Genomic DNA, 14,617 nt, shown 5'->3' on the forward strand with positions numbered 1-14,617 from the left:
CCAGCCTGAAACTACATAGTGGATTCCAGGTCAGCCTGGACTACAATGAGACTCCAGCTCAGAAAACAAAAATCCAAGCTGGGCATGGTGGCATATGCCTTTAATCCCTGCATTTGGTAGGCAGAAGTAGAAGGATGGCTGTGAGTTTGAGGCCACCTTGAGATTACATAGTGAATTTCAAGTTAGCCTGGGCTAGAGTGAAACCCTATCTCGAAAAACCAAAAAAATTTTTTTTTTAAAATCTAGTAAATTTGCTGGAAAGGTGGCTTGGTGCATAATGGTATTATCAAAGCCTGCTAGCCTGGGCTTGATTCTCTGAAACCAAGTAATGCCAGGTGCAAAAAGTGGGAAATATACCTGGTATTTGTTTGTAGTGGTAAGAGACCCAGGCACACTCATATATTCAAATACATATTCACACAAACACACATGCTGTTAACATGCAAATAAATAGGTTAAAATATTAAAAAGCCATCAAAACAACTTTCTGATCTAATAGCAAAGTACCATTGAACAAACTACCACTTATTAAATATTTTAATATTATAATATCAGCATTATGTAAATAGAGCCTACTAGTCATAAGAAAAAAAATCATACTTTAAAAATTATGCCATGAGGCTGGAGAGATGGCTTAGTGGTTAAGACACTTCCCTGCAAAGCCAAAGGACAGAGGTTATATTCTCCAGGACCCACATAAGTCAGACACACAAGGTGGTGCATGCATCTGGACTTCATTTGCGGTGGCTGGAGACCCTGTCATGTTCTCTCTCTCTCTCTCTCTCCCTACTCTTTCTCTCTCTCAAATAAATAAATAAAAACAAAATCTTAAAAAATGCCGCATACAAAATTATAATGAAATCAGTTTACTTAATTTATATTTGGGAAGATCTATTAATAATGGTTCTAGGACCCAGGGCCACAAACATATTTGTATTATTTACATTAGCAACCTCAACCCTAAGATACTTCTCTAAAGTAGAGGTGAAAAATATTACTTCAGTTTATGATGCCATGTCAACATGAAAGCTGAGAAATATCTAAACCTTTCAATAATATCAACAACTATGCAAACAAGATTATTATTATTGCTATCATGTGACATGATAAATAAAGGATGAAAAATAAGAAGACATCAAGGATGAATTAAAACAAACATTTATAGATAATTTATATTTATAACAGAGAAGGAAACACATATTTTTATTTGCAATATATATCTTGATACTTCTGTCAAGATATTTCACCATCAATATCAAGACCCACAGCATTAATTTTCCTTTATCTAAAGTTCAGAAAATACATGTGAGGTTGGTAGGTCATTTATTAGCAAATGTAGACTCGGAAACATAGCATAGCATTTTACAGTAGCACTTATACTATCATAAAGTGTCCATAAATGGCCATACCATGGATCTAAGGCTCTCCTACCTTCAAATATTCCTAGATATGTATTTCAAATCCACATTCTCATAGATATAAAAACTTACTCTACCTATATTCTTTCAGGAATGTCCATGATCTTCTTTTCCTGAATAGCCTTAATCTTGAATGCTCCAGAGCTGTTCCTGGTGTTGCTCAGGGGTTCCTAAAGTAAAAACGGTGGCCACTGAGTCCTTGCCTAGGCTTCCCTGGGGGAGTGTGTCTCCTGTCTCCCACTGTCCACACTGCCCACTATTTCTTTCTCATTTATTTAAATAAAACACAACTAACTGACGCACCAATTATTCTGCAAATAATATAATTTCTTTTTTTAACTATGTAGTACATAAAACATTTAAAATATTGGAGGGAAGAGTAGGAGGTTGTCACCAAAAGTAGTATTTATTAAATATATTTTAAAGAAATGAATTGCTATTATAAATGAAAAAAAATTAAAATCTCATTTGAAATCCATAGACTGATCCTGGTTTCTTTTCTCTAGCATGTTATCCACTACCAAAAATTTTATTTCTTATCTGTGTAGCTTAGAAAATTGTCTTCAATGACTCTCTAGCATGTATGTTCCCATAAAATTACTAATTCTTGTTCTCTCTCTTCAGTGTTGCTTTGCTAATTTCTCTAAATATATCACTTTAATACTCTTAATATTTATGAAACAAGGGTAAACTGTCCCTTCTCTGTTTCCTCTAGTCTCCTTCCTAACATACGTTTGACCCTGCTGACTTAGTGATTCAGCTCAATTTTAAGTGAGAGAACAAGCTACTGCAGTCAACAATAGAGCAGTTCACAGCTTCAGCCACTTTGATTTGCAGAACATATGGAGGCAGGAACCTGATGTTGTTTATAACACCTGACACACATAGGGAAAATGTGGACACGGTTAAGTCTGCTTTAGGGAACTCTCTGGCATTGAGTACCTGTCGCTGTGCTAGTGTGTGGCTGAGGAAAGGTTTCATTCTCCATCAAGAACCACGTGGGGTGAAGAAGCACCTCAATTCACCATGCTGCTATGCAAGCATTCACTACACAAGTTCAAAGCACAATACTTTCTTAGTTAAAATCATCAGTGCGTGAGAACACTAGTGGGTGAGAATACACTTACAGAGAGCAGATAAAGTATTAGCAGTGAGATAACAGAAAATATGCACTTGGTGCATTGCTAAGTTACTTGATTAAACTTGAAGATGATAAGTTGAAAACAAATTGAATTTTCTTAGACTTAAATATGTGTGCAAAGTAAGGGAAAGAGAAAAGGAAGGAATGAAGGAATAGAGCAAAAAAGAAGGAAGTTCACATTCTCACAGCTGCTCTTGTTACTTGTCAAGGGCTGTCCTCTGCAGTCCACACATATTATTTTACACACATATATCCACTGCCCCTCATCATGTAATCCCCATTAAAAATGAGAAATCTGAGTACTAGAGTTTATGTGACTTTATCAAGCACATGCACTTATTAAGTGAAAAGTTCATGTTTGCATTAAGCACAGTAGCTAGATAAAGCATCCTAATATCAAAACAACACTGTATCAGAATTTAAAATCCTGCAAGTGCAAAATTGTGCCTTATAAATCTTACCATGTGTCAGTGCTGTGAAATATCTGAAGAAGGCCATCTCCTAAGCTCTGTGGAGAATGACTCCAAAGTCATTCTGACAGCCACCGGTCATACCCAGCCTTGTCTTCTTCAGCTGAGAAATGAGGCATTGCTCAGGCAGGGAGGGAGGAGAGTCCTAGGCTGACACTTCAAGGGCTGTTTTCATATGGTCCTAAGCTAAAAGAATAATGAAACCAAAGTGTCCTCCTTCATTACGACTTGACTTTAAAGAGTTTCCCTGAGAGGCCATGGACCTGTGAGATAGAGCCTTAGTTCTCTGGGGTTTATGGCATTTCTAGAAACATGCATTTCTACAACACAATTGTGTATATTTTCATTTTCTCCAGTGTTTCCAAAACTTTTTCATTATGCAGTGATGTGAGGGTTTTTCTTTTATTTTTTTCTTGAGTTTCTATTAAATAACATATTCAAATCCTGTTATTTCACAAATAAGAACACTATTTTGTAATTGATGGAATCCAGTGTCTCCAGAATTGTAACAAAATGAGTGTGGGCGCTTAATAAACATGAGAGCAAAGTTCTGTAATAAGGAAGCTATTCATAATTGTGAGGAAAAATGTGCCCTGTTTTAGAAATATAGTGATGAGGATTGTTCATTAAGGGAAAAAATATTAAAAAAATATTTAAGAGGTAGTGGTAAATAATAATTAGAATGCATTTATTTCTTCCAAGAATCTTGATTTTGAGAATTCATCACATGTTTTGGAAAAAGGATTCTTTATTCCAGGCAAGACTGGAAATCTCTGCAATCCTTCTGCCTCAGGCTCTCAAGTGCCAAAGTTCCCCCACGAGCTACTCCACCTGGTCTGAATTATCACTTTACAGCTAAAAATATAGCTTCGGTAGGATGAAGGAATTTTCTCTTTTAATTTTATCTGAAAGATGATATGCAGATCTCTTTAATGTAAAGTACAGCATTGAGCCTACATCTTGAGGGAAACCTTGGAAATTGCTCCTTTCAGAGAGGAAGTAGACTAAAAATATCATGACATTATACCGTTTTCAACCATGCTATTCTATCTATTTTATGTGCACAAAATTGTAAAATGTGATTAATGAGAAAATTTTGTAATAATGGTGCCTAGAAGCAGAATCACTTCCATAATGTATGAATCTTAGATATGAGGTATTTTTTATTTTAATTTAAATGTTAGATATGTGTCCTGACACTGAAGATCCACCTGACCCACCTCCATCTCCATGGAATTTACTAAATATCTGTTAACAGGCAGCATCTGAGAATTTCAGCCTCTGGTCCCAGTTCATACTCAGCTTACCATCCTTTATTTTGTTCTTTGCCATATGTTGCTAACTTCTCTATTATCCATGTCTGTTAGAAAAATCACAGTGGAATAGAACACAATATTATGAAAATAAATTAAGTACATAAGAAAACTTTTTGTGCCATTGATTATAAATGTTAGTGTGATTTCTTAAGTTTAAATCATAAAAAAAGAGGCAGAGTAAGGCACGGCCAAGGAAATATAAGAATAGTTGTGCTTCGGACTGCAAGTAGCCTTCCTAGAATGCATCCAATATCCCACAATTTTCTGTTGCTTTAAGATGCAACTGTTATCATCGATTAAATTATTTTAATAAAAGGTTTTCAGAGACAGATGGTTTAATTTCCTTATAATTTCTTTGGATCACTATACTTCTTTTTCAATTTTTAATTTTTTTAATTATATATATTTTTTAAGGTAGGGTCTCTCTCTGGTCCAGGCTGACCTGGAATTAACTATGTAGTCTCCGGGTAGCCTTGAACTTGCGGCGATCCTCCTACCTCTGCGTCCCAAGTGCTGGGATTAAAGGTGTGCGCCACCAGGCCCGGCTTTGATCACTATACTTCTTATTATTGACTAATAAAATCAAAACAGAGTTTGAAGACATGTTCTGATCCTGAATAGAACTATTTCCAACAATATTTCTATATTTTTAGTAACAAAGCTTTCTTTCAAACACAGGCCTATAGGGCAGATAAATCAGAAATATTCTTAATATAGTGGAAATTCTCAAGGTAGTACAGGGTTAGAAAGCTTTGGAAGTCTCAATGAGTATCTCAGCCATTATACTTGAGAAGCATGCTCATGATTTTGTTATATGATGGCTTATCATATTCTCATATTTCCAATATTTCTTTTGAAATGGTATAAGAAGAGAAAAAAACAGCAGTTAGAAAAATTAAGAAGTACTACTTAAATTTGGGTCCATTCTCCTTGTATAGACGCATAGAAGTGGCATCTCAATAGAAGCCTGTACGAAGCTGTTTAAAGGATTCTAAGATTTACCACTGATAATATTGACATTTGTTAAATTTCTACCTGAATTTATGGTTTGTTTGCTCCAATAATTTTCACAATGAGAACAAATGAATATTTCACTCAAACTGAGGTTATACATTTTGCCAGTAAAAAGTGTGAAGCAACTTAATTAGAATTTCAGTTACAAATACTGTAAAAAATTATTTTCCATTTCTAACATGAAAATTATCATGCAAAAGCTGAAGAGAGACATCTAATTATGTATATATCCTATGATATACTTGAGAGGAAATGCTTCAAAATTGTCTATCTTCCCTAAGACATAAATTAATGTCTGATAATGGTGGCACATGTCTGAATTCCCATCACTCAGGAAGCTAAAAACATAGATTGCAAGTGTGAAGACAGCTAGAGCCACACAGAGGGGAATCTTTTCAAAAGCAAACACAAATTAAAACCAACAAACAAAAATAGTGTGGCATGTCCACAGCATATCCAGTATGCCCTGCAGGTCAGTCTTTGTTTCTGGGGGACCACAGTGAGCCCCTCCTAGTATATTTTACACAGTGTTCCTAAGTGCAGACAACAGAAAGGCACGTGGTTCAGTCAGTCTTTGTCACCTGGAAGGAGGTAAGTTCTTCATTATAAGCTAAAAATCTGTTTGGAATATAGTTTACAAAAAATAGCTAAATTTAATCAAATTACTCTGATTGGCTTTTGCTTGGAGGTGAGGAATTAATCTTAATCAAAGCTCTTGCCATGTTTTTATACCTCCAAATATTATCCTTTACCAATGAAAATATATCTACATTTCAACTCTTGTTTTCATAGTCTGCCTAGGAGGGTTCCTTGTTTGTTTGTTTTTTAATTTTATGGATGATCTAGAGTCTGGCTAACTTATCATATTATCTTGTATCTTCCAATTTCCATTAAAGATTAATTTTCTTGTTTATATTACACATCTTATGTGAATATCTTTGGATCCATATTTTTTCAAAAAGGGAGGTTGAGAGAGGGAGTGAGAGAGAATGGGTGAGCCAGGGCCTCCAGCCCTGGAAATGAACTTCAGATATATGCACCACCTTGTGCAGCTGGCTTACATGTGTTCTGGTGAATCCAACCTGGTTCCTTAAACTTTACAGGCTAGTGCCTTGAACACTATGCAATCTCTTCAGCCCAAAAATAATATTTCAACCAACAGATAAAGATGGAAGCCTACTTATGGGATGAGACAGAATTGGGTACAAAAGAGCCATGACCCAAGGTAGGAACAAATATAATTTGGTAGGTGAATCATTTCAAGATTTCGAGTGAAGAACTGATTTTATATAATTTATGCTTTCACAAAATATAACTTATGAAACATTGCATTCATTAAGTAAGGAACCAGATTCTTATTGCAATTTTCTAGATATTCAACACATTTAAATTTCCTAATTTTTACATTCTATTCCTGAAATTTCTTACAATATGTTCCTCAAAATTACTGAAATGTCTACAGTGTATACAATACATCAACTTAGCACTCATCCATAGTCTTATTACCTAAGATACAAAAAATAACATTAGAATGCATTTCACCATGTTTAACCAAAGTCAACATAGAAAATGAAATGGAAAATTAAAGTAACTACTCTTTTCAAGAGAACCTTGCAATATTCCAATCTTTAAACTAGTAGCATTGAAAATTAGTTAAATGCTTCTCAGTATTTGTTTATTCCTCTACTGGATATAATGATTTACTATAAAATATTGGAGATTAAAATAACAAAATATGTTTGAATTTTATGTATAAAGGAGGAGAAACAAATCTGTATTGGTTACTCCATTGTGGACAGAATAATGTTTCTTTTGTTCTTTGGTTTCAAACATCTCAATTTATAGTATCATAAAGGAATGGAGTCAGCGGTCTGAGATCTTTAGTTCTAATTCTTAGGAATAAATTATTTGTCAATCAGAACCTCTATGTAAAATGAAAGGATATGAAGCAGCCCCATGGTATCTGAGTTCAGTTACCTAAACCCATATAGAAATTAATGCAATAGCTCTATTCTGTAATTCCAACGTGCCTACAGCAAGATGTGAGGCAGAGACAGGAGAATCCCTCAAAGCTTGTGGGCCAGCTGGCCTGGAAAATTCAGGAGTGAACAATGAAAGACAAAGTAGAAGTCAAGACAGGCACCTGAGTTTGTCTTCTGATCTACAAACGCCCTGCCATAGCACTGCTGTGAAGTAGAGAGATGATGGAAAACAAGGAAAAGTGGAAATCACCAGGGAAACATTCATGCCTTTGGTGTACATCCAGTCTGATGAAACACGAGCAATTTGTACAGATACCATTTAGACACAGACCCTCCTCAGAGGTTTTCCTCTGGTAGCTGAGCAAAGCCCCGTGCAAAGGCTTCATGCTCACCTACGTTGGTGCTGGCATATAAATTTAAGGAGAAATGAAGTAGTCTTTAGTTTTCTTTTGCCCATGAAATTCAGTTGGCCTGTTAGTACTGCTGGTTTATGAGGGGAGAAGTATGGTTCCCTAAAATAAATTTCCTGAAGATGCCACTTGACAACTTGAGACTAACAAAAATAACTACAAAACTGACATAAAATATGTTTAAATATTAATGATCTCTACTGATAATTACTTGAATATCATTATTCTGATTTGGAATATACAAAGGCAAAAATATTAATATTATAGAGCAAATTGGGATTTACTACTCTTTTATTTATTTATTTATTTGAGAGCGACAGACACAAAGAGAAGGACAGATAGAGGGGGAGAGAGAGAATGGGCGCGCCAGGGGTTCCAGCCTCTGCAAACGAACTCCAGGCGCGTGCGCCCCCTTGTGCATCTGGCTAACGTGGGACCTGGGGAACCGAGCCTCGAACCGGTGTCCTTAGGCTTCACAGGCAAGCGTTTAACCGCTAAGCCATCTCTCCAGCCCAAGGGATTTACTACTCTTAACTTTTGCTTCTCTGGGTTCTATTTCCCATGCATTGCAGTCAGGTTTGCATTGCTGGCAGGAATCACCCAACCAAGAGTAGCTTTTGGGAAAAAGAGATTTATTTTGGCTTACAGACTTGAGAGGAAGCTCCATGATGGCAGGGAAAACAATGGCATGAACAGAGGGTGTACTTTACCCCCTGACCAACATAAGGTGCACAATAGCAACAGAGAGTATGCCAAACACTGGCATGGGGAAACTGGCTAAAATACCCATAACTCCACCTCCAACAATACAGTACCTCCAAGAGTTGCTAATTCCAAAGTTACCATCAACTGGGAACCTAGCATTCAGAATACCTAAGTTTATGAGAACACCTGAGTGAAACCACCATACCATGTTAGGCTGTGAAAAGCTAGTTTGTTACATCAGCATCCTTGAATGGTATTGCCAGTAAAGTGATATCTAAGAAGTGTATTTGATTGCTCTAGAATAAAAGGTGCCTATGGGTATTTCTGTATGGAATATGAACCCATAGCTGATAAGAAACTCATCCAGAATAAGCTTAGGATAATTATATATTTTTAAAATATTTTATTTATTTATTGGAGAGAGAGAGTGAGCATGCACCACAGCTTCTAGCCACTGCAAAGGAACTCCAAACACATGTGTCAACTTGTACATCTGTATTACATGAGTGATGGGGAATGGAACCTGGGTCCTTAGGCTTTGCAGGCAAGTGTCTTAACCACTAAGCAATCTCTCAAACCCCATGACTAATCATATTTTTTCTGCCAATAATTTCAGGTGACAACTCAAATTCTATACCATAAATTAAAGTCTAACCTTAAAAATAAATTCTACAGGAACACCTACAGTTCAGATTCTACCTGCAATTTTCTTTGTAATTCTGCACTATGATGTATCACAATGTTAGACAGAAATTTATTTCATTTTCTTTTTTAAAGATTTATCTTTATTTATTTACTAAAGACAGAGAAGGAGAGAGAGATAGAGAGAAAGAGTGAGAATGGGCATGCCAGGGTCTCTAGCCATTGCAAATGAACTCCAGACACATGTACCACCATGTGCATCTGGCTTATGTGGGACCTGAAGAATCCAACCTGGGTGCTTAGGCTTCACAGGCATGTGCCTTAACCAATAAGCCATTTCTCCAGTCCAGAATTTTATTTTCACTGAGTAAGACTAGGTTTCTTCTCCAAATTTCTACCATATATTTATTTCTTAATAAAGGCTTTATTAAAATAATGTGAATGTACAGCATTCTCATAGATGAAGTATTTTTCCAATACTTCATTAGATTTGTGAGAGCATAAAACTGAATTCACTTTAATTTTCTTTTGATAATATTGAGTACTCAACTCATAGTGAACATGTGATCTCCAGCAAAATCATAATTTTCTTACTCCCTAACAATAATGCTTTCTCTATAGAATCATCCCATTTGTCCTGATAGTGGACAAAGCACAAAATGCTTCTCTATGTAAATACTGATTTATTTTTTCATTAAATTTTGTAACTGTAATATTTTAAGATTTAACAGAAGCCACCATCAATCTCTTCCACACTTTCCTCATGGCATTTTTCATTTCATTATTCCTGAATAAATCATAGGGTTGAGCAGTGGAGTGAGGATGGCATCAAATACAGCCACCTTTTTCTCAAAAGAGAAAGCAGATGTAGGCCTTGCATATATAAATATGCATGGACAAAGAACAAAACCACAACAGCAATGTGGGATCCGCAGGTGGACAGAGCTTTCCATCGCCCTTCAGAACTTTGGTGTCTCAGAGAGAACAAGATGACTACATAGGAAACAAGGAGAAGATTATGATGCAGATAGACCCACTGTTGGCAAATACCAAAAGGCCAAAGATGTGTCTGTGCAGGCAAGCTCCAGCAATGGGAACAAGTCACACATGAAGTGATCAATGACATTGGCCCACAGAAGGGCAGTTGGAAAGTGAAGATGATTTGTATGATGGAGTGCAGGAAGCCCCCTACCCAGGCGACCCCCATCAGCGAAACACAGAGCCCCCAGTTCATGATGGAAGAGTAGTGTAAGGGCTTGAAAATGGCCGCATAACGGTCGTAGGCCATGACCGTAAGGACGATCACTTCTACTGCGACAAAGAAATGTTCAGCAAAGAGTTGTGTCATGCAGCACTCAAAGGAGATGATTTTCCTCTCACAGAGAGAGTCCACGATCATCTTAGGTGTGATGACAGAAGAAATGCATGCATCTAGAAAGGACAAGAATGCCAAAAAGAAGTACATGGGGGAGCCCAGCAGTGCAGGGCTGCAGACGATGGTCACTGCAATTATCATGTTGCCCCCAACAGTTGCAATGTACACAAACAAAAATATAACAAATATGATTTTTTGAACATTTGGATTTTGTGAAAGTCCCAGGAGAATGAACTCAGTTTCAAAGCTCTGGTTTTCCATGATTCACATGGAGAAGGTGAAAGGAAATTCTGTTGATATGAATCTGCAATTATTAGCAAAATATTTCTCAAATCATTTTATAATAATACCAACAAATTGGTACATCATTAAGCAAATTATTGTGATATTTTTAAATTTATTAACACTGCGAAAAAATAATAGAAGTTTACTTAAGGGAGTTATTGAAAATAAAGTGTAAGTGCTTTGGAAATATAGTATTAAAACCTTTAAAATAGGCACAACTTTCAGAACAGGGAAGGATCATCCATCTGCAGGGGAGCAAAGAAGTGTTTTCTCTTCCAAGTGTCAGTTTTTCTTCTCTAGTGGCTTCCTGAAGTAAAATATTGAAAATCAACAAGAAACCATGTCCAATTTTTGAGCAAAAAGACAACTTGTAACCATGTCTGCCATCTGCATGGATTGTGTTGGGGAAGAGCAGTTTTTAATGACACAAGTACAACCTTATCTGTCAGTAGATGGGGAAGCAAGGTAGAGTTTGGGATGTACTTGAAAATCTTTGCACACATTTTCATATTTCCTTAAAAGTTTGAAATGGTTTGAGATGTGAAATAAAGTAATTATTCTTTATAAAAGAGAAATGTAGCCAGGCAGGCTGGCACACACCTTTAATCCCAGCACATGGGAAGCATAGGTAGGAGGATTGCTATGAGTTTGAGGCCACCCTGAGACTACATAATGAATTCCAGGGCAGAGAGAGAGAGGGGAGGGGAGAGAGATAAAGGTGTGTGAGAAAATATTTAGCTTTATATGTTATACACATGTTCAAAGTGTTGAGATTTCACTTTCTTAATATTTTATTTAATTATTTATTTACTTGAGACAGAAAGAGAGAGAGAGGGTGAGAAAATGGGCACACCAGGGCTTCTAGCTACTGCAAATGAATTCCAGTTGCATGTGCCACCTTGTGCACCTGGCTTATGTAGGTACTGGAGAATTGAACCTGGCTCCTTAGGCTTGGCAGGCAAGGGTCTTTACTTCTACGCCATCTCTCCAGCACAGATTTCACTCTTAATTCATTTTTTTATAATTGTGATCATAAATGAAAATAATGCCTGTATAGTCATGATGCAATCATTAGAAAAATATTTCTTCAAACCCTTTTATAGCAATATTAACAAATTGTTGCATTATTGGGCAAATTATTGTGATTTTTTAAAATTTATTACCACTGAGAATAAAAATATTAGTTTATTGAAGGGAGTTATTGGAAATCATTCTTGGAAAATCATGACTAAGAGAGATAATATAAAGAACAGCATTGTTCAGGACTGTCTGACTCACTAACAGTACATGGTAGGTTTATTGCTGCTATTTTATTGGTGAAATGGTAAATTCAAGGTAAAAATAATATTAAACCAGTCATCTGGGATTTTAACAAAGTCTCTGGCTCAAACATGAGTGATTTCTCTATGACATCAATAGGAAAAGGAGTAGAGATTTTTCTTTTCCACCAGAAACTTCATAATATAGTCATTCTATATTCTGAACCCATCTACAAAGGTTAGTACATCCTATTACTTTGTTCATGTGTCATTGAGACAACAAAGAAAATCACAAAGAACAACAGGCAATGATGATATCACCTACATATGAAAATTGGTGACAGTCACATTGGCAAGGAAGAGAATCAACAGATTCAATATATTTTTAGTCTTAAGAAAATTATTTTCCAATTATTTATACAAAGTTACCTTGTTTGAATTTGTTGGGCCCTGAAAGGCCTAGGCGTGAGGCCTAGTGGAACTTCCTGAGCCTAGCTAAAGTTTGGCGACCTGTCTCTGGCCAGCTAGGACTCAGCAGGATGCCTAAGGGCTTCTGGCCTGCTACTTCCTCATGGTAATTGTAATTACCATTTCAATAGTTAAAGTTTACTATTGGCCCTTACCTCTTCTCCCACCCTAAAATCCCCGCCTTCATCCCCAACATGATATAGGCAACTGCTCAGAGTAATAAAGCGAGTTGTTCCTGAATTGCAAAGACTCCCGACTCAGTGTGGTTTTTCTCTGGTGGCCAGGAGAGGTTTCTGGGTCGTCCGACGCTCATCATCCCCTCAACCCCTAGGGAGGAGCCAGCAGGCCTGGTCCTTCCCTCGGCACTACCTGTGCGGGAAGGAGCTCCGCATGAATTAATATACTTCTTTAAAATATATAATGTGAAATTTACACAAGGAAACTATTAAGCATATGTTCGTAAAGAGCTTACCTGCTCCTCTCCAAGGATGGCCAGGCGGGTCAAATGTGAAAATGCTGTTTATGATGAAATTCCATTATCAATTCTAGTCCCAATTCACTTGAAAGCTCAGCTACTTTATGCAGAAAAGTTCTTCTAAGAATCTTCCAGATGTACATACCATGTCTTGAGTTCATTTTGAATAGGTACACAACTGAAATGTACCAGTAAAATATAATGTTCATATATGTGCATGCATGCATGCATGTGTGTGTGTGTGTGTGTGTGTGTGTGTGTGTGTGTGTGTGTATATATATATATATATTTCTCTTTACATGGCCAAAGCTTGTTAAGTATTTTCTTCATAGTTATGCATAGATACACATACATATGTTGTTAAATATAAATAAAAGAATAATATGTTTTTCCTGAGAAGGACAAACAACCTGAATTTAATGACTGCTATTTAGACTACACAGATACAATTTTCTATGTTTTTAAAATGAACATACAGTTATGTAAATTTTTAAAAACTGCTTCCATGATATTCTCAGGCCTGTTTCTCACTAGCATCTACTTTATGAATTCTTTATCCACACACAAAATCTACCTAAGAAAGATCAGTCAACCATCAAATAATCATGGTCTCAGAAGCTAAAAAAAAAAAAAAAATTACTTTTAAGGATAAGTTGTCCTATGCAAAGAGGATATTTTAAGTTGTAATTCTCTTTTCACATGGCCAAAGCTTGTATTTTCTTCATATTTATATGTAAATGCTAGACATTTTTTTATGGTTTGCAATAACACAGTACACTTTAAATGTTGAACTGTGAATGTCCTTAGAATTCAGGGATGGAGTATCATGCCCTTTGGACCCACAGGCAGCACATCCTGCTTCAGATAGCCTCATTGTACAAAGAATACCAAACTAAGTGGGAAGCACAAAGAGAAACAAGGCCTATGTTAATCTAAATATTCAGTTCATCTTGGTTTTTATTTTTATGTACTAATTCAATATTTTCATTTGTTACAAAATGACAACTTCGTCTTTCCAACAAAGCAATTTCCAAAATTCACATTAAAATATAGGGTATATAGTCTAGTCACCAATAATTATCCCACACCTTGAATTATTTAAAAGAATATTAACCTAATGACAGTGTGTTACGTGGATTGAAAATTGCAACACATAAGGATATGAAGAGAAAATTTAGCTAAATATAAATAAAATGATATTTATCTCAGTAGTGTATCCATATTTATTTCAAAATCTTGATAAATGTAATCCTAGTAGTACAGTATTACAATACCAAATGAAACTAAATCAGTAAGATACCTTCTATATTATTTCTATCCATCTATAATTAGATCAAACAAACTGTTAAAGTAGAAAAAATATTTATTTTCTATTATTAAAAAGTCTACAAAGTAATTTTATGTGCAATAGCTATGTGCCATTGAACAATCTACCACATCTCAAGGTTTTTTGTTCATGAAAGACAAATTGATTATTCTTTTTAGGGTGGCTTCAAACTCACCATGTAGTCTAGGATGTTTTAACTTTTGATTTTCCTGTATCTGCCACCCAGCTGCTGGCGTCACTAACTTGTACCACCATAGGAAGCCAAATCAGTCACTCTGAAAGCTTTGAACCATAAGGAATATGTAAATATTGATGTCAGCAGTACCTATA

The 14,617-nt window shown here is 36.0% G+C and overlaps 1 pseudogene; it reads right to left on the bottom strand.

Moving 5' to 3' along the window:
• Window positions 1–9,815: 9,815 nt before the first annotated feature.
• LOC123457696 lies at window positions 9,816–10,734 on the bottom strand (annotated as a pseudogene).
• Between the last annotated feature and the right edge of the window lie 3,883 nt (window positions 10,735–14,617).

This window comes from Jaculus jaculus, chromosome 1, assembly GCF_020740685.1.
Source record: "Jaculus jaculus isolate mJacJac1 chromosome 1, mJacJac1.mat.Y.cur, whole genome shotgun sequence".
Classification (NCBI taxonomy): Eukaryota; Metazoa; Chordata; class Mammalia; order Rodentia; family Dipodidae; genus Jaculus; species Jaculus jaculus.